Source organism: Sapajus apella, unplaced genomic scaffold (assembly GCF_009761245.1).
Source record: "Sapajus apella isolate SASKATOON/1434 unplaced genomic scaffold, GSC_monkey_1.0 scaffold2, whole genome shotgun sequence".
Lineage (NCBI taxonomy): Eukaryota > Metazoa > Chordata > Mammalia > Primates > Cebidae > Sapajus > Sapajus apella.
In genome coordinates this window covers 52,567,356-52,592,306 of record NW_022436942.1, presented here as the reverse complement: position 1 = coordinate 52,592,306, position 24,951 = coordinate 52,567,356, and the positions used below count along the sequence as shown (strand labels likewise).

The 24,951-nt window shown below is 39.4% G+C and overlaps 2 long non-coding RNA genes across 2 annotated transcripts in view; both read right to left on the bottom strand.

The window, feature by feature from the left end:
• LOC116564690 overlaps window positions 1-24,951 on the bottom strand; it is a 57,727-nt gene that overhangs the window by 23,885 nt on the left and 8,891 nt on the right. The gene's annotated exons all lie outside the window — the stretch shown is intronic.
• Window positions 1,497-24,688, bottom strand: LOC116564695. Its single transcript, XR_004275049.1, has 3 exons — window positions 24,678-24,688; window positions 20,184-20,193; window positions 1,497-1,595 (listed from the first exon to the last, which is right to left on the bottom strand). It is a non-coding gene; the product is annotated as an uncharacterized LOC116564695 (long non-coding RNA).

The window sequence follows — 24,951 nt, the reverse complement described above, 5'->3', positions numbered from 1 at the left end:
ACAACAATGACAAAAACAATGTAGACAGAAGAGAAATGTAAAAACACTATAGAAGAGTTCAGTGATGACAGGTGATGTGCAGCATTATCACATTTTGTACACTCCGTGTATAACAAGGTATATCAGACCTGAAAAGAAGTTGAGGATGTGTGTCAGGACTGAGAACTACAAAAAATAATTTCAATGACAAGACATTTAGGGTTGAACTATTGCATTTCTTGCTCCAGGCCCTGTTCCAACAGGCTAGCTATTGATGCTCTGATGCTCAGTGTGGCATCACATGTGATCATGCTGACTATCCTCCTAGAAGATGATGCCATCTGTCACATCTTAAAGGCAACTATCTGGTTTTGGAAATCAGGTGATAGTTAAATGTATATTTCTTTTAAAATACATGTAAGTTTTGCAGCAGTTTCACCCTTTAGAGCATAGGAAATGTAGTTGAAATTTATGAAAGTTGCAAAATAATTCCCATATGGAATGAATGAATAATCACACTTCTGAAAATCATGGTTTCTTTCACAATCACCTTTTTTTTTCCCCAGATGAACTCACTCTTCCAAAGCTCTAGGAACAGGAGTCCCAGCTGTCGCTGATATTCTAGAACAGTAGTTAGTGTAGTCTCTAGAGATTTTAGCTTTGGAGTAGCAGACAACTGTTTGTGTTATAAATATGGAGGCTGTACAAGTCACCGTTCAAACTGCAACAATTTTGAGAGTGACAGAAGGCTTTATTGATAATTATGTGGGGACAATAATTGTAACCTGGGACTGTCCTGGGTAAACCAGCATGTCTAACAATACAGGAAAAGCATTTAGTGATATGTTCAAATAGAGCTATCCCTATTTAATCACATGTCCAGTCAATACTGCAGGATGGCCAATTAGACATCAAGATAAGAAACCCACATACAAAATTATCATTGGCATAACTCCCAGGTCCCCCACTAAGGAGTAATCCTCTGTCAGCATGCTGAGCTGCTGGACGTGCTGCAGCCAAGCAGGTTGGACCTGGCCATCCAGCTTCTGCAGGGGTTACCTCTGAGAGTGCTCAAAACAAATGGCTGCTATTAAATGAAATCTCACCATCCAGCCCCACAGAAAGATGATTCTAGTTCATGTCTCAACAGTATTATACATTGCTACATGTCCTGGACTCTTAGGTTTCTCCCCCATATGCCAATCCAAGAACCATAAATCTCCAAAGCTAAGGATCATCTGGGTCTGCCAAACACAGCTTGGGAATTTCAAATTTCAAACCAGTGATTCAAACCAGAACTGTAACCTATAAGAGCAGAAAATCATGTCATACTGCCAGTATGTATTCAGTATCATCTTGTGGTGGTACACAGGATGATACTAGGAAGTCAGACTGCCTGGGTTTGAGTCCTGGCTCTGTCATTTACTAGCTTTGTTTCCCTGGGTAAACTACTTTGCTGCCTCAGTTTCCCTCATGTGCAATTGGGTTATAGTTTGCTATAGTTTAAACATTCCAAGTCTCATGTTGAAATCTGATCTTCAGTGTTGGAGGTGGGGGTTAATGGGAGATGTTTGGGTCATGGGAGTTGATCCCTCATGAACAGATTAGTGCCCTACCTGGGGAGTGACTGAGTTCTCATTCTTGCAGTTCCCACGAGAGCTGGTTGTTAAAAAGATCCTGGTACCTCTCCACTCTCTTGCTTCCTTTCTTTCTATGTGATCTCTATACATGCTGGCTTCCCTTTGCCTTCTGCCATGCGTGAGAGCAGCCTGAGGCCCTCACCAGAAGCAGATTCTGGTACCAAGCTTCTTGTACAGCCTGCAGAGCCATGAGCCAAATAAACCTCTTTTCTTTGTAAATTGCCCAGCATTGGGTATGCCTTTATAGCAGTACAAATGGACTAAGATGGTGGTCCTCGGGATAATGTACCTAAAGCACTTAATGCAGCATCAGTGCCATAGTGGATACTTGATGAAAATCAATATTCATATTGAAGATGCTGAGCTGGGTATGAAGTTACAGTCATAAAGAAAGCATAGGTCCCGTACTCACTGAATCCAGCTATTTCAACCAGTCCAGCTCCCCTGTGGGGGCTTTGTGCCTTATATCCTTCCCATTTGGGGGCCCACCTTGGGCCCCAAATTTAATGGCAGCAAATACCAAGCTTTGTATACCTAATTAGCCATACATGTTCCTTAGTCTTTCCCATGTAGGGGAGAAAAAAGCTTTTATTTTCACTCTCCTAGGTTCTCCAACTGAGGCCCTGCAAATTAAACTGACAAAAGACAGATGAATAAGACAAAAACAAACAGAAATTTATTAACACATGCCACACATATATACTTGGGAGAAACTCAGTGATGAGTGTACTAGTCCGTTTTCATATTGCTATAAAGAACTACCTGAGACTGGGTAATTTATGAATAAAAGAGGTTAATTGACTTGCAGTTCTGCAGGCTTAACAGGAAGCATGACTAGTGGGCATCAGGAAACTTACAATCATGGAAGAAGATGAAGGGGAAGTAAAGCATATCTTCCCATGGTGGAGCAGGAGAGGGAAAAAGAGTAAAGAAGGAAGTGCCACACACCGTCAAACAACCAGATATCATGAGAACTCACTATCATAAAACAGCAAGGGGGAAGTATGCCTCTGTGATTCAATCACATCCTACCAAGGCCTCTCCCCCAACACAAGGGGCTTACAATTCAACATGAGATTTAGGTGGAGACACAGAGCCAAACTATATCACTCTGCCCCTGGCCCCTTCCAAATCTCATGCCCTTCTCACATTTCAAAACCAATCATGCCTTTCTAACAGTCCTCAAAATCTTAACTCATTCCAGCATTAACTGAAAAGTCCAAATCCAAGGTCTCATCTGAGACAAGGCAAGTTTTTTTCTGCTTATGAGCCTGTACAATCAAAAATAAGTTAGTTACTTCCAAGATCCAGTGGTGGTAAAGCCATTGGGTAAATGCTTCCATTGCAAAAGTGAGAAATTGACCAAAACAAAGGGGCTATGGATTCCATGCAAGTTCAAAACCCAGCAGGGCAGTCATCAAATCTTCAAGTTCCAAAAATCCTCCTTTGACTCCATGTCTCACATCCAGGGTACAATGATACAAGAGGTGAACTCCCAGAGCCTGGGGTAGCTCTGCCCCTGTGGCTTTGCAAGGTATAACCCCTATGGCTACTTTCACAGGCTGGCATTGAGTGCCTGTGGCTTTTCCAGGTGCACACTGCAAGCTGTCAGTGGGTCTACCATTTTGGGGTCTGGAGGATGGTGGCCCTCTTCTCACAGGTCCACTAGGCAGTGCGCCAGTGGGGACTCTGTGTGGGGGCTCTGATCCCACATTTACCCTCTGTACTGTCCTAGTAGAGGTTCTCTATGAGGGCTCCATCCCTGCAGCAGACATCTGCGTGGACATCCAAGTATTTCCATACATCCTCCAAAATCTAGGCGGAGGTTCCCAAACCTCAACCCTTGCCTTCTGTGCACCCACAGACCCAACACCACATAGAAGCCACCAAGAGTTGGGCCTTGCACCCTCGGAAGCAATGGCCCAAACTATACCTTGGCCCCTTTTAGCCATGGCTGGAGCTGGAGCACCTGGAACACAGGGTGCCGTGTCCCAAGGCTGCACAGAGCAGTAGGACCCTGGACCTGGCACACAAAACCATTTTTTCTTCCTAGGCCTCTGAGCCTGTGATGGGAGGGGCTGCCATGAATATTTCTGAAATGCCCTGAAGACACTTTCCCATGGTCTTGGCTATTAACGTTCGGTTCCTCATTACTGCAAATTTCTGCAGCCAACTTATATTTCTCCCAGAAAATGGGTTTTTATTTTCTTCTGCATGGTTGGGCAGCAAATTTTCCAAACTTTTATACTTTGCTTCCCTTTTAAATATAAACTCCAATTTCAGACCCTCTCTTCCTTCACACATATAAGTGTACACTTTTAGATACAGCCAGGCTACATCTTCAATGCTTTGCTGCTTAGAAATTTCTTCTGCCACATACCCTAAATCATCTTTCTCAAGTTCAAAGTTCCACAGCTCTCTAGGGCTGTGGTAAAATGCTGCCAGTCTCTTTGCTAAAGCATAGCAAGAGTGACCTTTACTCCAGTTCCCAATAAGTTCTTCATTTCCATCTGAGACCACCTCTGCCAGACTTCATTGTCCATATCACTATCAGCATTTTGGTCAAAACCATTCAACAAGTCTCTAGGAAGTTCCAAACTTTTCCACATTGTCCTGTCTTATTTGAGTCCTCCAAACTGCTCCAACCTCTGCTCATTACCCAGTTCTAAAGTCACTTCCACATTTTCAGTTATCTTTATAGCAGTGCCCCACTCTCCGAGTACCAGCTTTCTGTGTTAGTCTGTTTTCACACTGCTATGAAGAACTACCGGAGACTGGGTAATTTATAAAGAAAAGATGTTTAATTGACTCACAGTTCCACAGGCTTAATAGGAAACATAACTGGGAGACCTCAGGAAACTTACAATTATGATAGAAGGTGATGGGGAAGCAAGGCACATACTTCCATGGTGGAGCAGGAGAGAGAGAGAGTGAAGGGGGAAGTGCCATACACTTTCAAACGACCAGATCTCATGAGAACTCACTATCATGAGAAGTGAGTGTCTGCCCCCATGATTCAATCACCTCCCACCAGGCCCCTACCCTGACATGTGGGGATTATAATTCGACATGAGATTTGGGTGGGGACACAGAGCCAAACCACATCAATGAGTAACTCAAAGGCATGGTTAACTTGGGCTTATATAGCATCTTAACAAAGAGCAATAAATTTGTAGAGAAGTGACAAGGGAAAAGGAGTTTAGGCTTTTAGGTGTGGCCAACCATGGGAAGGTCAATATAAGGGAAAACTCATGGAGAGGGATAAAGATTGTTTTAGCAAGTTTTGCTATGCAGATGCCTCTGGTGCCATCTCCTTGCTGCTGAGTCTAGAGTGTCTCTGGTGGTTAAAAATTGTTCTGCTGTTCCTTGCAGAGAAGAGGAAACCAGAGAGTTATTTGATGCTTCTCACTTTCCTTCTGATACAAAATCACCTTTGCATCAGAATGGCATATTTCAGGTGGAATAATTTGAACCCCTTCATCCATTTCTTCCTTTTTTGTTGTTGTTAATAGAGTTTATTTTTTAAAAAAGTTTTAGATTTACTGAAAAATTGAGCAGATAAGCAAGAGAGTTGCCCTAAACAGTTCCCCCACCCACACATAGTTTCCTCTATTATTAACATCTTACATTAATACAGTATATTTGTTACAATTAGTAAACCAATGCTGATACATTATTATTATTATTAACTAAAGTCCACAGTTTACTCAGATTTTTAAAGTTTAAAGCCAGGCATGTTGGCCCATACCTGTAATCCCAACATTTTGGGAGGCTGAGGCAGGAAAATTGCATGAGCCCAGGAATTCGAAACCAGCCTGGGCAACAGAGAATGACCCCAAATCCACAGATAAATTAAAAAACTAGCCAGGCATGGTGGCGTGTGCCTATAGTCCCAGGTACTTGGGAGGCTGAGGTGGGAGGATCACCTGACCTTGAGAGGCTGAGGCTACAGTGAGCCGTGATCATGCCACTGCACTCCAGTCTGAGCAACAGAGTGAGACCCTGTCTCATAAATAAATAAATAAATTTTAACCTAATATCCTTTTTCCCATCCACATGATATTTAGTTATTACTTCTTCTTAGGTACTTCTTTGCTGTGACAGTTTCTTAAACTTCTGTTTTTAAGGACTTGCACTGTTGAGTACTGGTCAGATATATCATGAGAGGTTTCCTTCTTGGGATTTGTCTGATATGTTTTTCATGATTAGACTTGAGTTACGGATTCTGGGGAAGATCACTGAGGTGAAATATTATTTTCTTCACATCATAGCAAAGGTGCAAACTGTTAACATGGTTATGACTGCCAATGTTGGCCATGATCACCTGGGCTGTGTCCACTGTAAAGCGACTCTCTTGTTCCCCCTTCCCATACTGTACTCTTCAGAAGGAAGTCACTATGTACAGCTCACATGTAAGGAGTGGACTTCCTCCCACCCCAATCACCTTTTTAAGGGCCACAAGAGAAATTACTTTCTACTAAATTTATATGCATTTGTTAAAAGTTAGAAATGGGCTGGGCACAGTGGCTTACGCCTGTAGTATCAGCACTTTGGGAGGCCGAGGTGGGCGGATTGCCTGAGCCCAGGAGTTTGAGGCCAGCCTGGGCAACACAGTGAAACCCCGTCTCCACTAAAATATAAAAATTAGCCGGGTTTGGTGGTGTGTGCCTATAGTCCCAACTACTCGGGAGGCTGAGGCAGGAGAATTGCCTGAGCCCAGGAGGTGGAGGTTGCAGTGAGCTGAGATCATACCCCTGCACTCCAGACTGGGTGACAGAGTGAGACTCTATCTCCAAAACAAAAAACAAGAATCAACGAACAAACAAAAATTAGCTGGACATGGTGCCAGGTGCCTGTAGTCTCAGCTCCTCAGGAGGCTGAGGCAGGAGAGTCACTTGAACCTGGAAGGCAGAGGTTGCAGAGAGCCAAGATAGTGCCATTGCACTCCAGCCTGAGTGACAGAGCAATACTCCATCTCAAAAAATAAAAAAAAAGTTGGAACTTTGGTGACTAATGAACAGTGGCTGGCAAGGCAGGAAGGTATCTCAGTGGAAGGTTGAGCTCACAGCCTGGGGACAAATGGCCAATGGAGATAGGCAGGTCTCCTTCCTTCCTTCCTTCCTTCCTTCCTTCCTTCCTTCCTTCCTTCCTTCCCTCCTCCCCTCCTCCCCTCCTCCCCTCCTCCCCTCCTCCCCTCCTCCTCTCCTTCTCTCCTCCCTTCCTCCCCTCCTCCCCTCCTTCCCTCCTTCTCTCCTTCTCTCCTCCCTTCCTCCTCTCCTCCCCTCCTTCCCTCCTTCCTTCCTTCCTTCCTTCCTTCCTTCCTTCCTTCCTTTATTTTCTTTCTCCTTCCTTCCTTCCTTCCTTCCTTCTTTCCTTCCTTCCTTCCTTCTCTCCTCCCCTCCTCCCCTCCTCCCCTCCTTCCTTCCTTCCTTCCTTTCTTTTCTTTCCCCTTCCTTCCTTCCTTCCTTCCTTCCTTCCTTCCTTCCTTCCTTCCTTCCTCCCTCCCTCTCTCTCTCCCTACCTCTCTTCCCTCTTCCTCCTCTCCCCTCCCCTCCCCTCCCTTCTGCTCCTTCCTCTCCACTTCTTCTTCCTCTTTTCTTGTTCTTTCTTACAGGGTCTCACTCTGTTGCCTAGGGAATACAGTGGAGTGACCATAGCTCACTGAAGCCGCAAACTCCTGATCTCGTGATCGTCTCACCTTGGCCTTCCAAAATGCTGGGATTACAGGCATTAGTCACCACACCTTGCCAAGATAGGCTGATTTTCTTCCAACACAGTCAAAAAAGTGAAATGAGGTTAAAACAATAGGAAGAGAAGAAGGTAGAGATGTGGGTGGTGTCAGTGATGGAGAACATCTGACAGATGGCCTTTTAATGAATAGAGCACTCCTCTTATGATTTAAAATGACTTCTTAAACTAAGGCTGGTGGTAATTCTTTGAGTTCCAATGTAATTGTCATGCATTCACTAAGGAGATTCTTTTAAAAAGCTGTCAGTTTGAGGCAGATTACAAAAGCAGAAGCAAGAACGTTTTCAGACATTATTTGAAAGAACTCATTTAGCTGCTTCCTCATTAATCAGTCTGTTTTCTGAGAGTAAACTGCTGTATAATTACCAGGGGGAAATTGCTCTTAAAGAGAAGCCGCAAAGTGTCTATAGGAAAATGTGATCTTCTCACTGGTATCCAGAAAGACTTAACCTGCTTAACACAGATGAACAATTTTTATTAATAAACTGATTTTCCATCCTCTGGTCATTTAGGGGGTTTCCTATTTTAGAGCTGCTTCTTTAAAGGGAATATTGATGGAGATAGAGGAAAATGATCAGGCTGGTAGACACCACATCTAAATTCCTGAGACCCCTTCTTACTATATAAACTTCTTCCATTACGAGCACTGCACTCAATGTCCCAGTGGTCCTCATAGTATGTTTCGAGATAAAATCTCCCATACGATAAATGCCAAGTTTTATTTAACAAGCCAGCAAGTCAGCATCTGGAAGCATGTCTGCAGGCTGATCTTTAACTTCCAGGAATGCCGCTGGGGATTTAATGTTTCTATAGCAACGCTTGTTGTAGCATAAACTAAATTTGAGGAATGCTGAGGGTTTGATTCTGTGATGTATTTCTTTTATCTCTGAACATAAATGACAGAGGGTCACAAAATTACATATATATGTCTATATTGTTGTAAATATGAAAGTTATCATTGTTTTTGCTAACATTTTTAATCTGAAAACTCATGTAGTAGCAGCAATGCAAGTCTTTCCAGTGTTTTTGGGAAGGCTGTGTAAAGAAATTGCTGTCCCTTGTTCAAAGCTGAACATTTCTATGCAAGATGCCCTATTTCACCAGTAGTAATATGCTCCCATCATAGGAAAACTGGCTGTCTACATTTAAAAGAAAAATGAAGACATCATTAAAACTGTTAGGGAGACTGGAAACAATATAGCAATTTTTAACGTAACGGTGCTAAAAGAGTGAATGTTCTTGATTACCCAGTCTTTGATGGTGGACACAGGTCTTTTTAGTCCGTTTTAATAGTTGAGATTGGTTAGCTTCCAAAGAAAAAGATTTGAGATTTGCAGAAAAAATTGTTCACTAATGACATGTTTTTGAGACCCTTTTTGTGTAACCTTGACTATTAAGTTGCCCATGACTTCATTTTTATAAAAAAATGAGTTTCAGCAGGTGGAATTAAAAATTACTGTAGGAAAGAATGATTTCCAATGAAGTCAGAATTAGTGCACATTTATGTTTTTACTGTTTATATATATACTTCCCCCACTTCTTATGACCCGAAATCATAATCTCATTGTAAGGTCACAGTTGTCACATAGTAACTAATAAAAGGTTTAAGTCCTTTTTACAGCAGCAAAACATTGAACCTTTAATAAATGTGGATTCTAATTTATTAAAGCAAAGAGAAAAAAAAGCAAAAGATATAAAGTTTCATATACAGATTTTCTCTCCTTATGAATTCTGTGTTGAGATGAATCACTCTAAAGTGAGTATTTTAATTTTTTTTCTCCAATATATTAGAGGAGGTTTAACCATCACTATTAATTAAGTTACAAGCTATTCATTAGGCAAGGTGACATGTCCAAAGTTCAGGATGACTGTGTTCACAAGCTTATTCACAACCAAACGATTAAATTTGGCAAGGATTCCCAACTGGGGATCTGAAGGTCAGAGAAAGCATTCCATGCAAGTTTAAACACTTTGAATGTGGTTTCTTTTTAAGTTCTGTACTTCAAAGCCAATCTAAGACAAGTTTGGTATAGTCCCTAATGTTTCAGTTTACCAAAGGAACATAGCTTACATGTGACTTTGTCAAAGAGGTAGGAGGGAGGCTTCATCTTTAGAACTTTCCATCATAATTCTGTCCAAGGTCTGAGAACATATTGTTGTGTGATTTTGGAGAAACCAGCAAGTGGCAAGAAATGTCACTCAAACCATGTCTAAATATCTGAAATTCTATTCTAGAAAGAGTATTTGGAAAGACGGAATGGTATAGAGAAGACAGCATTAATTTTGGAAACAGAACTTAACTCCCAATCCAGGATTCACCAAGGACCAGCAGCAGGCCTTTAGGCATCTTTGACCTTGCCTACAATTGCAGATGTGAAGTCTCTATCCTGGGTTCATCTGGTAGCCACTCCCATTCCCCCTCTCCCTGATTGCCATTTACCATACAGACTGGAAACCCTAAGTCTTTACTCTCTCATTTCCCATACAACTGGGCGTAGCCAGGTGGCCCAGTCTAGCTATTGAGATGTAACTAGAAACCTGTTGGAGGCTTCTGAATGAACTTTTGCTTCCTTGTCAAGGGGCCAGGCTCAGAAGGAGAGTGCACCAGCATCACTTGTTTTCTCTTTTCCCTGTGAAAGCTAAAGCTTCATTAGCCCTCATGCTTCTGTGAAGAAACAGGCACAAGGTTGAAAAGCCAATGTGTTAAGCATAGCAAAGTGGAAAAATAGAGTCTGGGAGTCTTCGATGGTATGGTTGAGCTGGAAACACCAACTTTCTGGACTTTTATAACATGAGAGAATTAACTGTCTTTGTAATTTACACTACCATCCGTGAGATTTTCTGATACTTGCAGCTGAAAGCATTCCTAACCGCCCAACCCACAAGCATATTATAATATTAAATGAGATAAGATGATAAAACCCTAGCACAAGACTAGGCTCACAGTAGATAGAGAATAAACGTTGGATGTTTTCTCTACCCAGTGCTCTCCGTATCTTTTTTAATACAAAACACATTAATAGAATAACTCATTAAATGGTTCACACTTTTATTAATGTTGGTAGTTGCTTTTCTTTTCAGTAGGGAATATAAAGAGTCTTGCAGGCTATGTAGAGTTTGTGTTGGAAAAGTCTTTGATCAAAGTTGCACCTTTGAAATAATCTAGCATAAATGATGAGGATTAAAACTGGGGCAGCAACAGCAGAGATGGGGAAGACTGCATGAAGGTAAACTTTATGCAGAAGATAAAGTAATCGGGATTTGGTGTTTGGTAGGATATGGGTTGAAAGATGAATTCTGTTTCTAACTTGAGTGACTAGCTACATAGTGATACAAGTAATTGAGGAAACTGTATAGTTATTGATGATTTGGGAAAATGTTGACAAGTTTAAGCATATCAAGCTGGTTATATACGTGAGGCAAGGTAGCTCTCAGAGCCTGTAGCTTCTGGAAAATTTGGAAACCATCAGCTTAAAAGCGGTAGCTTAAATCATAGCAGTGGGATGAGATCAACCAAAAAGAGAATATAGAAGCATAACTTTATGTGTCTGAAGATAAATAGTGTGTAGCAGTGATAACATTTATATTATAAATTTCTATAAATAGAAAATAATGAATGAGTCCATTTACACCATAAAACATGAAAGACTGACATAGAAAAACTTATAGTTACAATTTTCTCTGCTATTTAAGAAGTCAAACATTTACAAAAAGGTAGTACTTTTCTTAAAAAATTAAAATTTGAACAAGGAAATAAACTAAAAATGAAATTTATAAAGATAAGAGCTGAAATTAATGAATCAGAAAATAAAATAATAGTAAAAGGTAAACTAAATTCAAAACCTACTTCTTGATCAATGAAATATATATGTAAATCACTGGTGTGATTATGAAAAAAGTATAAAAACTTACCCATTGGAATGAACAAAAAGACATAATTACAGATATAAAATAAAAAAGGTGGATGTGAGGGTGGTCTGCATGAGACATCTGTCACGCACTGATCCCAGGGTTGCTATCTGGCTGGCTAGGCAGGTGTCCCATTCCTCCCTCACCACTACATGTGATTCCCTCCTGAAGCTGCATGCTCAGTCGAAGAGGATGACCATCCCTGATAGAGAAGGACTTTGGTCAAGGGTATATGAGTAACTGCGCTCCCTGCTTGAACCTCCAAACAAGCTCTCAAAATAAAACATATTATAATAAAATGTATGCGCAACTCTTTGACAATAAATTTGAAAACCTATAGTAAAGGATTCTCTTATAAATGTTAAGTTCTCAAAAGTGACCCAGGGAGTAGAAAATTTTAAGAGATCATTTGCCACCAAAAGGTTGGAATAGATAGTTAATACACTATTATGTTAGAGTCCTCAGGATCAGGTAATTTCAAACCTGACTTGTAGCTAGCTTTAAGAATAGAGAATGTTGGTAAATAGTAATTTATACGAGTAAAGATTAAAAATTTCCCAATTCATATGAATCTACCATAATTTAATAACTAAACTGAAACTGAACCAGAAAAGAACATTACCAACCAATCATACTAGAAAAATGAAGCAAAAATTGCTTCTATATATTGAATATAGAAGCAAAAATTTTATACTTTATTAAATAGAATTCACTGGGTTACCAAGAGAAAAATCCACAGTTACTGAGTATAGTGTATTTTAGAAATTCAAGAGTAGTTAAGTATAGGAAAAATTACAAATATTATATCAATAAGTTAAAAGTGGACAACTGTTTTATCATGTCATTAGATATTGTGAAGAGTTTGGATAAACTCAGCAATTGTCTTTTAAAATATACATGCACACACACTTCATGATAAAGATTATGCATGAAAAAGCAATAGCAAATATTCTAAATGATGAAATGCTGTGGTAGATTATACTATTGTTCCCAACTGTTTATTGCCTTCCCTGTGAGAGGATTATATTGTGCTTCTCTGCCACATTGACATCATGGGGCCATTGTTAGGCCATATGATTTGCTTTCGCAGCGAATATGAGGGGAAGTGATATATGTTACTTTAGAGCTGAAGTTTTAAAAGCCAATTGAATAAATTGGCCATTGCATAAATTGGCCGTTGCTATTTTCCGCTTTGTAATTGGCAAATTCACTGAAAAGCTGGACTTAGCCTGGATCTGAGAATGAGAAAACACAAGAGCAGAACCACGGCTTACCCACAGCCAATAGGTAAGGTAACTGAAACATAAAACTTGATTGCTATAAACCACTGAGGCTTTCGGATTGGTTGTTACCACAGCATATCATAGTAAATGCTACATAATACAAAATTGTCACCAGAAGTAGAGTGCTACCAAAAACAAACAAACAAACAAAAGAAAAACCAACCAACAAAGAAAACTTAAAATGCAGGGCATTGGCTCTCAGAGCCAGGCAGTTATGGAAAGGAAATTGTCATTAGATGATAGATGGAAGCTGATGTTATCCAATGGTACAACATCCTCAGAATTATTGCTGGTGGTATCTCAGAAGTCAAACAACATGTCGAATGAGCTGATGGATTTCTAGGAAGAAATTGGGAAACAAAATGTTACAATTATGGCTTGGTAGCTATTGTCTTAGTTTGATAAATTATTAAAAGGAGAAGATAAACGCAGAAAAGAATTGCCTGGGTTACATGTATAACTGGAAAACTGAACTGTTTATCATCTCCAACCAAAATAAAATAAAATTGAGAAATGCTTCAAACAACAAGGACCAATAAGACAGCTTTCTGGCAAGAACTAAATCAAGACTATAGTCATCAAATCTCCTGTTAAACACTCAGAATTAATGAAGGTGGTGATACTCAGCAAATCTTTTCAGTTGGAAAACATGGCTCAGGGGCAAAAAAAAAAAAAAAAATGACCGTTTCATGATTTTCCTACAGAAATGTATAAGCTTAAGTTACTTCCAACAAAATCGAGAGAAAAGTGGGCACCACTTCGAGAAACCTGTGTCACCAAAAGAGCCACTAGCCTGGAGTGGTCAGTGTTTGCTCAAGGCTGGAAACAACTTTTAGACTTTCAAACTTCTGCTACTGACAAAGGGCAAGAGGAGAAAGACAGGTGTTGAACTCCAAAGGAGGGCACATTCTCCAATGCCCTTTAAAAATATGATCAAGAGAGATAGTAGAAATGGAAAGACCTCTGAGAGAGTAGAGCGTCTCAAATAGAAAACAAAACAAAACAAAAAGCTACTTGCAAGGGGCGAAGATAATGGCTAATCAAGAAATTCCCCGCCACCCAGGATTTGAGGATCTTGCATTTCCTCTGAGGAATTTCCGTATTGCTATGGATCAGTGACTGCTGTGTACTTTTCATCCTTTTCCTTTTTTGTTTGGAGTATGAATTGGCTCGTCCCTGTTTTCTACCACTGTGTGTTGGGAGTATTCTTTTTTGTAGCTTTTAGGTTTCAAGATCAAGGGGAGCCACATCCAAATTTGGTTTAAGAACTATGAAAAAATTCTTGAATAGCTTTGTCATTCACAATTGGATGGGACTTTTTAGGGGACTTCCTTGGGGAAGGAGTGAGTTCAGTTTTTGACCAAAAGGGAGGAAAGCAAATATTTTTGAGCACGGCGGCTGGCGAGGGGCAGGGGGGTGAGATTATCTTGTCTTCAGTTATTTGCTTCTCTCTCTATCTGAGTTATTCTTTTCCACAACATTGACACTAGGCTTGGCTTGTGACTTGCTGTGGCCAAAGAATGTGAGTAGAAGAAATGCATGTCACTTCTGAGCAGAGGCATTAATGACCATCTCATGGTTTGGTCATTGTTCTTTTCCTTCCTTCTATCACAGACTAGCAGATCCCAGATGGATCCTCTACCTTTAGTAGATCCGGACTGAAAACCACTTGGCACAAAACCACAACCTATTAGTGGCCAGTACATAATGTCAGCAAAAAAATAAAATTTTGTTGTTGTAAGAATCTGATATTTTAGGGTTGTTCATTATTGCAGCAAAGCTGAAGTTACATAACAATATGTGACTAATACATTTATATTCCTGTAGTTGTAGGTATTTCTGGTAAAATGAAAAACAAGACAGGAATGCCTACTGTAGAAAAAACTAACTCAATTTCTCCCACTATACTTTTACAACCTGCTTCTGACACCAGAACACAGGTGAACAATTCTGCAGCAGACACCAATTAGGTGTCCTCTAATTCAATTCAATTCTGACACGGTTTACCTGGAGATAGCATCTGATCACACAGGTTGAGGACTCAGACCCATAAGACTGAACCCCACTCTGATGCCAATTGCAAGCCCATGGTTGTTTTACCTGTGTGTCTGATCAACTGGCTGTAAATTGGGGTTCCCATGAGACCTCCTTCTAGGGTTGGAATTAATTTGCTAGGCCAGGTCACATAACTGAGGGAAACACTTGGGTTTACTGGTTTATTATTTAAAAAATGACAAAAAATAGTATTTTATTATTTGATAAAATAAATAATGAAGATAAAGAGATGCATAGGGTGAGGTGTGGGGAAGGACAGGGAAACTTCCACACCTTCCCTGGACAGCCATCCTCCAGGAACCTCCATGTGTTTAACTATATGGAAGCTCTGCTGAATTCTGTCCTCCTGGGCTTTTGGAAGAGCTTCATATTGGAGGCGTGACTGATTCAACCATTAGCCATTGGTGCTCAGCCTAACCTTCAGTTCCTCTACCCTCCTCAGAAGTTGAGGAGCAGGGTTGAAAAGTCCCAGCTCTCTAATTTTACACTGGTCTTTCTGGTGACCAGCACCCATCATGAAGCTATCTAGGGGCAGTCAGACAACAGTCAACTTATTAGCATACAAAAAGATGTTTTATCACTTTGAGGATTCCAAGGATTTTAGGAGCTATGTGCTAGCAAACGGATGGAGACCAAATATGTATTTCACAACATCATACTATTACTATGATTATTTAACATTGTCTAAATATTTTAGTAAATGCAATAAACATAATATGCACAGTATAAATATGGAAAGAAAGAGGTGAAACGTTTTGCTGGCAATATAATTTTCTACCTGATATCATCAAGAAACTAGTAAAAAATATGTAGAAGTAAAAGAATTCGATGGATTGGATAGATAAGACATGAAGATATAGCATCATTAGCTTTTTCTATATGAGCCGTGCCCACATACAAATGAAAATGAGGAAACTATTCCATTCATAATAGAAACAAAAATCATCAAATAGTAATAAATTATACGAGAAAGGAATAGGACCCACGTAAAAAATAAAATCCTGCTGGAGGACAAAAATAGGATCTGAACAACTAGAAATTTATACCACGTTCTTGAAAAGTAATACTTATTCTCAAATAGATCTGTTCTCCTGAAAATAGTATATAAATTTAGCACAACTTCCTTAGAATCTCTCTGGCAATTTTAATCATATAAAATACTCAAATTGATGACTAAAGAATGATAGTATTAGCCTGGCTAACATGGTGAAAACCCATCTCTGTTAAAAATACAAAAATTAGGTGGGCATGGTGGTGCGCACCTGTAATCCCAGCTACTCAGGAGGCTGAGGCAGGAGAATTGCTTGAACCCGGGAGGCGGAGGTTGCAGTAAGCTGAGATCACTCCATTGCACTCCAACCTGAGCAACAGATTGAGACTCTGTCTCAAAAAAAAAAAAAAAGGAAGGCAGTATTAAAACTATTTAAAAGCCAGGATAATAAAAAAAGTACAGTTTAGGCACAAGATTACTCCCAAATCAGTAAAAAATAACAATAAAGAGAGCTCAGAATTGTGTAATACCTCAGGAAGGTGATATTTCATTATTTCATTGTGGGGAAATTTAATTAATAATCTCATCACAATTGGATAGGCTCTTAGAAGAAAATTAATTTGGGCCCCCTAGTTTATATTATGAAATAAATTTCTAATGAATTTAAGACTTGAAAGTAAAAAATAAATAATAACCATTTTAGAAAAAAATTAGGTAATTGTCTGTATTCCTAAGAATTAAAGAAATCTTTTAAACAAATGCAGGTGATAAACCTAACCTTCATAAAATTTCAAGGTATTATTTGTAGTGCAAGAGATACCAAAAACAAAATCACTAGGTAAACAAGCTGGGAAAAATATTATAAATTCAAATGATAGAAAAAAATTGTATCTATCTATATAAAAAAAGCTCTGTCACAATTTAATAAGATAAAGATAACCCAATAGCAAAATAGGTTGGGGATATGAATGGGCAATTGACAGAAGAGCAAGTGTGATAAAACGTTCAATCTTCTCCAATAGGCAGAGAAATAGAAATGAAAATTACCGTGATCATAGCCATCAGAGTGGCAAAAATCAAAGTGTAATAGCACCTATTATTAGCAGAGATGGGAGTTGGGGCAACGGCACTTTCATATATCACTGGTAGAAATGTGAAAAAGCAATTCAAGATCTCTACTGAAAATTTAAATGCACATGGAGTTCAAACAAGAATCTCATTCCTGGGACTCTCTACTATAGAAATAAAAGCCTCAGTATTATAACTGTGTGTGTGTGTATGTGTGTGTGTGTGTGTGTGTGTGTGTGTGTGTTTTAGTAACAAAAAGCTGATAACAAATCAAATCTCCATTAATAAAAGAATAGCTGAATGATAATGCATACAGTAGAATTTTATGCAAAAATTAAAAATTAATTACCTATACTACCTGGCCTCAAGGAATTTCCATTGTATATTGTTAAGAAACAGAGAATTATATATCATCAATCCCTTTAAAAATGCCCCCCTTAAACCTCACGTGTGTATATAAACACACATAAATGCACACGCGTGCACACACACATACACATATGTTATGCCTATGTGTACATAATGCATAAAGAGTTACATGGAAGAATGGTCACTGATATGTTAGTTGTTTTCTCAGAAAGGTGGCTTTTATATTTTTCCTTAATGTATTGATTATTTTGCTATTTTTTTATTTCAATTTTTATTTTAGATTTAGGGGGTACATGTACAGGTTTGTTACCTGAGTGTATTACATGATGTTGAGTTTTGGGGTACAAATGATCCTTCATCCAGATACTGAGCATAGTATTCAATAATTAGTTTTTCAACCCTTTTCTCCCTTCCCCCTCCCCACAATAGTCCCTAGTTTATTTTGCTGACGTCTTTATGACCATGAGTATCCAATGTTTAGCTCCCACTTTTAAGTAAGAACATGTGGTATTTGGTTTGCTTACTGTATTACTCTGCGTAGGAAAATGTATTACTTTGCTTAGGATAATGGCCTCCAGCTGCATCCATTTTCCTGCAAAGGACATTATTTGTTTCTTTTTTATGGCTGCATAGTATTCCATGGTATGTATATACCACACTTCCTTTATCTAATCCATCATTGATGGGCACCTAAGTTGATTCCATGTCTTTGCTATTGTGAATAGTGCTGCAATGAACATACAGGTGCATATGTCTTTTTGGTAGAACAATTTATTTTTCTTTACATATATACCCAGAAATGGGATTGCTGGATCAAATGGTAATTCTGTTTTTAGTTTTTTGGAGAAATCTCCAAACTGTTTTCCACCGTGGTGAACTAATTTACATTCCCACCAACAGTGTATAAGCATTCCCTTTACACTCCAACCAATAACATATAAGTGTTTCCTTTTCTTCACAGCCCTCCAGAATCTGTTACGAACTGACTTTGTAATAATAGCCATTCTAACTGGTGTGAGATGGTATCTCATTGTGGTTTTGATTTGCATTTATCTGATGATTGGTGATATTGAGCATTTTTCATATGTTTGTTGGCTGCTTGTATGTCTTCTTTTGAGAAATTATCTGTTTATGTCTTTTGTCCATTTTTGATGGAGTTATGTGTTTTTGCTTAAGTTTCTTATAGATTTTGAACATTAGACCTTTATCAGGTGCCTAGTTTGTGAATATTTTTTCCAATTCTGTAGGTTCTCTGTTTACTCTGTCAATAGCTTCTTTTTGCTATGCAGAAGCTCTTTATTTTAATTAGGTCCCACTTGTCAATCTTTGTTTTTGTTGCAATTGCTTTTGGGGACATAGTCATAAATTATTTCCTTAAGGCTGATGTCCAGAATGGTGTTTCCTAGGTTTTTTTCTAGGATTCTTATAGTTTGAAGTCTTACATATAAATCTCTAATCCATCTTGAATTAATTTTTGTACACAATGAAATGTAGGATCGTTTCATTCTTCTGCATATGGCTAGCCTGTTATCCCAGCACCATTTATTGAATGATGAGTCCTTTCCTTATTGCTTATTTTTGTTGATGTCAAAAACCAGATGGCTGTAGGTGTGTGGCTTTATTTCTGGGTTCTTCAGTCTATTCCATTGGTCCGTGGGTCTGTTTTTGTATCAGTGCCATGTTGTTTTGGTTACTGTAGCTTTATATTACTGTAGTTTGAAGTCAGGTAATGTGATGCTTCCAGCTTTGTTCCTTTTGCTTAGGATTGCTTTGGCTATTCAGGCTCTTTTTTAGCTCCATATAAATTTTGGATTTTTTTTTTTAGTTCTGTGAAAAATAATGTTGGTTTGATAGGAATAACATTGAATCTGTAGATTGCTTTGAGCAATATGGTCTTTTTAACAATATTGATTCTTCCAATCCATGAGCATGGAAAGTACCTTTCCATTTACTTGTGTTATCTGATTTCTTTCAGCAGTGTTTTGCAGTTCTCAAGATAGAGGTCTTTTACCTTCTTGGTTAGATGTATTTGTAGGTATATTTTATGTGTGTGTGGTTATTGTAAATGGGATTGCATTCTTGATTTGGTTCTCAGCTTGAATGTTATTGGTGGAGAGACATGCTACTGCTTTTTGTACATTGAAACTTTATTGAAGTCATTTATCAGTTCCAGGGCCTGTTGGCAGAGTCTTTAGTGTTTTCTAGGTATAGAATCATATTATCAGCAAAGAGGGATAGTTTCACTCCTTCTTTTCCTATTTGGTTGCCTTTGATTTCTTGCCTAATTGCTCTGGCTAGGACTTCCTATTTTACAATTTTAAATGTTTGATTTATATCAGGAGTGTCTTACTCCATTTGGGCCGCGGTGACAAAACACTGGGTAGCATATAAACAATAAAAGTTTAGTTCTCACCATTCTGGAGGCTGAGAAGTGTAAGACCAAGGTGCCAGCAGAGTCTGGTGAGGGCCTGTTTACTGCCACATAGGCAGCTCTTTTTGCTGTGTCCTCACATGCTGTCTCTTTTTATACAGTTGCTAATTCCAATCGTGAGGCTCCACCTTCCTGACCTAATCATTTCCCAAAAGCCCCACCTCCTGATACTGTCACCTGCAGATTAGGTTTCAATATATGAATTTTGGAGGGACGCAAATATTCAGAACATAACGAGGAGACTTTCTTTCGCCATGGGGAGGAAGAAATTGAACAAATGCTTACAGCTGTATGCCTGAGTAGAGATACTTCAGCATTATTCATAAATGGTAAATACTTAAAAAATGTTCAAAATTAGACTTTGATGAAATAAATTATGATCTATTCATAAAAATGCTGTGAAGTAGCCATCTAAAATGATAAAATAAGTATATATTGTTGACATGTAAAATATTCATTTTATTAGCAGAAAACAAAGTTATTAAAAAACATCCATAGCATGCCATAAAATATATTTTATGTGTGTACATCTACTTATATGTACATATGTAAATAAATATAGAATTACACAAACATTATAGATCAGCGTTTTGAAGGAGATACTCTCAAACATATTAACAGGGTTTATCTCTTGATGCCAGGCTTGCAAGTGGCTTTATTTTCTTCTTTATTTTCTATTTTTTGATATTACACATGTAACTTGCAACAACAAAGAAAGTGCTGAAATTTTTCCATTGCCCGTCCCCAATTTAGGTTGGTTATTTTTCAATCTTGAGGGGGAAGAGGAATTACCTACAGAAGGGAACCTTTCTGAGAGATCTTTCTGGCTCTCAGTTCTTCTCCTTAGAATTTTTGATTGTCCTGGAATCCAGGTCTTATTAGAGGAGATAGACTTTATTCCTTATCGTTATTTTTTTCCTTGTTGTTAAACATTAAAGTCAAGCTTTGAGAAGCTGGTGTCAACTTTATTAGCTCTAATCCTGGCTGCATGCCATTAAGATTAGTAATTTTGTTAGTTATCCCCCACCAACCACACCATTTTCCATGTCCCTTAAGGAACTGATGTGTTTATTCCTACAGGGTCTGTTTATGAACTAGATGAGAAAGACAGACTTGTCACTTCAAAGTCACAGTTTATTTTAATGCATTTGACCTGATTCACTGGATCTAAATCCAACTGACTTCTGGCCATTTTGAAAAGAATGAAGGTTGGCTACTTCTAAGAAAATCCCAGAGAATGTGCACAGGCCCTAAAGGATCTTACAAGTGAGGAATTCCAGGAATGCTTTTGAGGAATGGCTGTGAAGAAACTGGGCCTCCTCTAAGCTCAGGTCCTGGGTTTGGAGACTCAGGATAAGACCAGTTTGCTATTTAGCCCTTTTAGACCCCAAGGATTTGGCCAACCTCTTCTCCTGCCTGCTGCCAACTTCTATCTGGATTTCTACAAGACTTAAGCGGTAATACATTCATGTCTCAATTTATTCAATAGCTAGGTTTCTATAAATCCTGGGAAATTTGGAAAGCTGATATAAAAATCAGTTTAAAAATGAATTAATAGCAAGGGATATTTCCTAGAATCTTAATTTTTTTCTGTTTCATATTAATAAGAAGAATAAATAGTTAATGAAAAATCGTACTTATGTAATAGTGACCAAAAAGAAGCCACTGAATAGTAAGATATACGTACTTGAATCGCAAACAACAAAAGTTTACAAATATAGTAGCTGTGTTTTAAACGCCTTCATTACGGGAATTCTTGCATGTGAAGTGTTTATTACCCTCAATGATGCCCAGGCTTTGTCTTTTTTTTAACCTTGAGATAATTTTAATGAATTATTACGAGTCTGCTAATGTCTATGTTTCATTCACCTTTTGTAAAACAGGCTTATTACCTCCATTTTTATATGTTAATAAGATTTGACTCCTTTTTCTTCTGGGGGCCTCCCTATGATGCTAACTGATGATTTCTAGTTACTGTTTTACCTACAAGTTAAAAATAATTTAGAAAATACACATGTTCATGTGGCTTGATGGGTATAGACATTAGAAAGGAAGCAATGGCTGGTCCTGTGCCAGGCATCTGTTTGAGAGTTGCTTCATACCGTTTGGACTTGGCCCTGTTCTGTATTGTCAGAGAAAGAGCTTCCCAGATTTTTGGCAGGCATTTTAATCCCGTTATTCTGATACTTGCATGTGGGTTTTTTTTGTATTTTTTTTTGAGACGGAGTCTTGCTGTGTCACCCAGGGTGAGGTACAGTGGTGCAATCTTGGCTCACTGCAACCTCCGCCTCCTGGGTTCAAGTAATTCTCCTGCCTCAGCCTCCCAAGTAGCTGGGATTACAGGTGTGCGCCAGCATGCCTGACTAATTTTTGTATTTTTAGTAGAGATGAGGTTTCACCATGTTGGCCAGGCTAGTCTTGAACTCCTGACCTCAGATGATTCACCCACCTCAGCCTCCCACAGTGCTGGGATTACAGGTGTGACCCACCGTGACCGGCCACATGTGTACATTTTTAAACAATGTTAACTTGATTCAGATTTAATGCTTGTCTCTGTTTACTTTTTGGTATAAATGAAGCTAGACTTATTCTTTCAGAGCTGTTTTGCTGGTTCCAATCTGAGCCATAGGATCCATCACCCAACCCTTGATTTGGAGCCTGTTCAGACTCAGGCTCCACATGAGTTTGCGTTGCTTCACTACTGGGGAGTGTTACTTCTCCAGTTCACTGTCATTCTTTGTTATGTGTATTTCAAGAACACTTAAATAAAACACAAAACCTCAGTCTCCTGAGGTGACTAGGTTCATGTGTGGAGTCCCAGGCTGTGTGTGGATCAACAAAAGCTGGCCCTCATCCTGATCCTGGACATCTGGAAAGATGTGGGAGGGAGGGACAGGAACTGGGTCTAAGGCAAATTGGCTGAGCCAAGGAAAGGCAAAGTCAAAGTCAGCCCAGGATCCGGGCAGGGTTGAGGGGTGGCGTGGGGTGAGTAGCTTCCCGAAGGCCAAGAGGTGCAGAAAGGGATATTGTTTTACAGATGATATACAGTGTGTCAGGGTCCCTGAATGCTTCTAGAAAGTTATATTCATGTGGAAACAGGGGTCCTTGGTTGTTAATATAAAACATATTACTTTAAATTTATATTGTACATTTATTTTTCCGGCAACACGGAATCTCATCTTTGCTTTAGTCCAGTGGCTTCTAAGCTTCTGCACTGAGACCCATGGAAACACCTTTTACATCCCAACCCATTATGCACATCCATACACTCCTAACTGAGATACAAGCTCAATACAACAATGTGTATTGTTATTACATATGATATGCTCTGATACTTATCTTGCTTTCCCCTGCATTCCCCTGCCTTCCCTTGTCTTCTCCTGTATTTTTCTGTTTTTGTCGTTTGTTTTTTTTGAGACAGGGTCTCGTTCTATTACCTAGGCTGGAGTGCAGTGGCCTAATCTCAGCTCACTGCAGGCTCCGCCTCCCAGGTTCAAGTGATTCTGGTGCCTCAGCCTCCCAAGTAGCTGAGATTACAAGTGTGCACCACCACTCCTGGCTAATTTTTAAAAATATTTTTAGTAGAGACGGAGTTTCACCATGTTGGCCAGGCTATTCTCAAACTCCTGACCTCAGAGGATCAGGCCTGCCTCAGCCTCCTAAAGTGCTGGGATTACAGGTGTGAGCTACCATGCCTGGCCTCTTCTCCTGTATTTCTAAAGATACTGATTGTGACCCACCAAATTCATCCCATAACTTACTAATGAATTGCAACCTGCAGATTGAAATTCTCTTTCATTTCACTCAGCATAGCTCCTTCCAACTGCTATGGCCACCCCAGCATAAGCACCATGCTGTTCTCACGTCCTAAGCAAACCCAGGGCAGCCCTAGCTCTGTTGCCCCACCTCATCCTTCTGCTTGTCCCTCCCGCCTCACCTATCACAGCCACTCCCTCTCAGCCATGTGTCCCATCTCACTTTTACTTGATCTCTCAATTTTGGAGAGATAGAACAAAAAAGCATTTCCCAAAGTATGGTAAGCATACCTATCCTGGGGCCAAGATGATTTTAGGGACACAGAGATGAACACATTCTCCTTTTGCTAGTCACAGCCTTCCTTTTTCCAGTTGTCTATTCATATCAATTGATGCTGGTTTTCTCTTTAGAATAATAAAAAGCAGTTGTAGCTAAAGTTTGTTGAATACTTGCCGTATGTTAGGCACTATTTTCAGAACTTTACATATATAAATTTGTTTAACCTTCATGACAATCCTATGAGGCACTGACTATTATTATTATTATTGAGATGGAGTTTTTCTCTTGTTGGCCCAGGCTGGAATGCAGTGGCGCGATCTTGACTCACTGCAATCCCTGCCCCCTGGGTTCAAGCGATTCTCTTGCCTCAGCCTCCGGAGTAGCTGGGATTACAGGCACCCGCCACCATGCCCGGCTAATTTTTTGTATTTTTAGTAGAGATGGGGTTTCACCATATTGGCCAGGCTGGTCTCGAACTCCTGACCTCAGGTGATCTGCCTGCCTCAGCCTCCCAAAGTGCTGGGATTACAGGTTTGAGCCACCGCGCCCGGCCAGCAGTTACTATTAATATTATCACCATTTCACAGGTGAAAAAACCCCAGAGGCACAGAGAGGTTAAGAATATGCCCAAGATCACACAGCTAGTAAGTGGAGGGACCAGGAAGTTTAGCACCTTAGAAGAAAGTCAACTCTAGAAACAGCATGGGTTCAAACTCTCATTCTACCATTTTCTAACTGCATGAACTTTGGCAAGTTATTCAACCTACCTGTGCCTCAGTTTTCATATCTCTGCCTCAGTTTCCTCACTGAATCTAACACACCATCAATTTATATATCACTTAAAAAGATTTTAAAGTATAAATTTAATCATGACTGGCTAGGTGTGGTGACTCATACCTGTAATCCCAGCATTTTGGGAGGCTGATACGGGGAAATCACTTGAGACCAGGAGTTTAAGACCAGCCTGGGCAACATAGCAAGCCTGTGTCTCTTAGAAAAAAAAATTAACCATGACTTATATGCTTTCTTAATAATTATTCATCCTGATAACAGAGAATGTTAAAATATAAAAAAGAACATCTTAGAATCAGTGAAATATAATAATACTACATTGTAGGATTGTCAAGAAGAGTCCATGAATGTAGTATTTATTACAGAGCCTGATACACAGGAAGTTCTTCGTCAGCGTTAGCTATTTCAGTTGTTACAATGGTTGTACCTATTTAAGAGGCGAAGGAACTGAGACCCAGAGAGATTATATTCTCAGGTTGCCCTGGTAGGAAATTGGTGGTCCCCAGATTTGGCTGAGGTCGTAACTCTCCTGTTGAGTGGGGCTGCCTGTCTCCAAGTCGGGTGAGGCCTGGTTTGTGTCTAAACACCAGAGCAGTGGGCTTTCATTTTGCTTTATGTGCCTTCATCAAGAACTCTCAGCTGGGTGTGGTG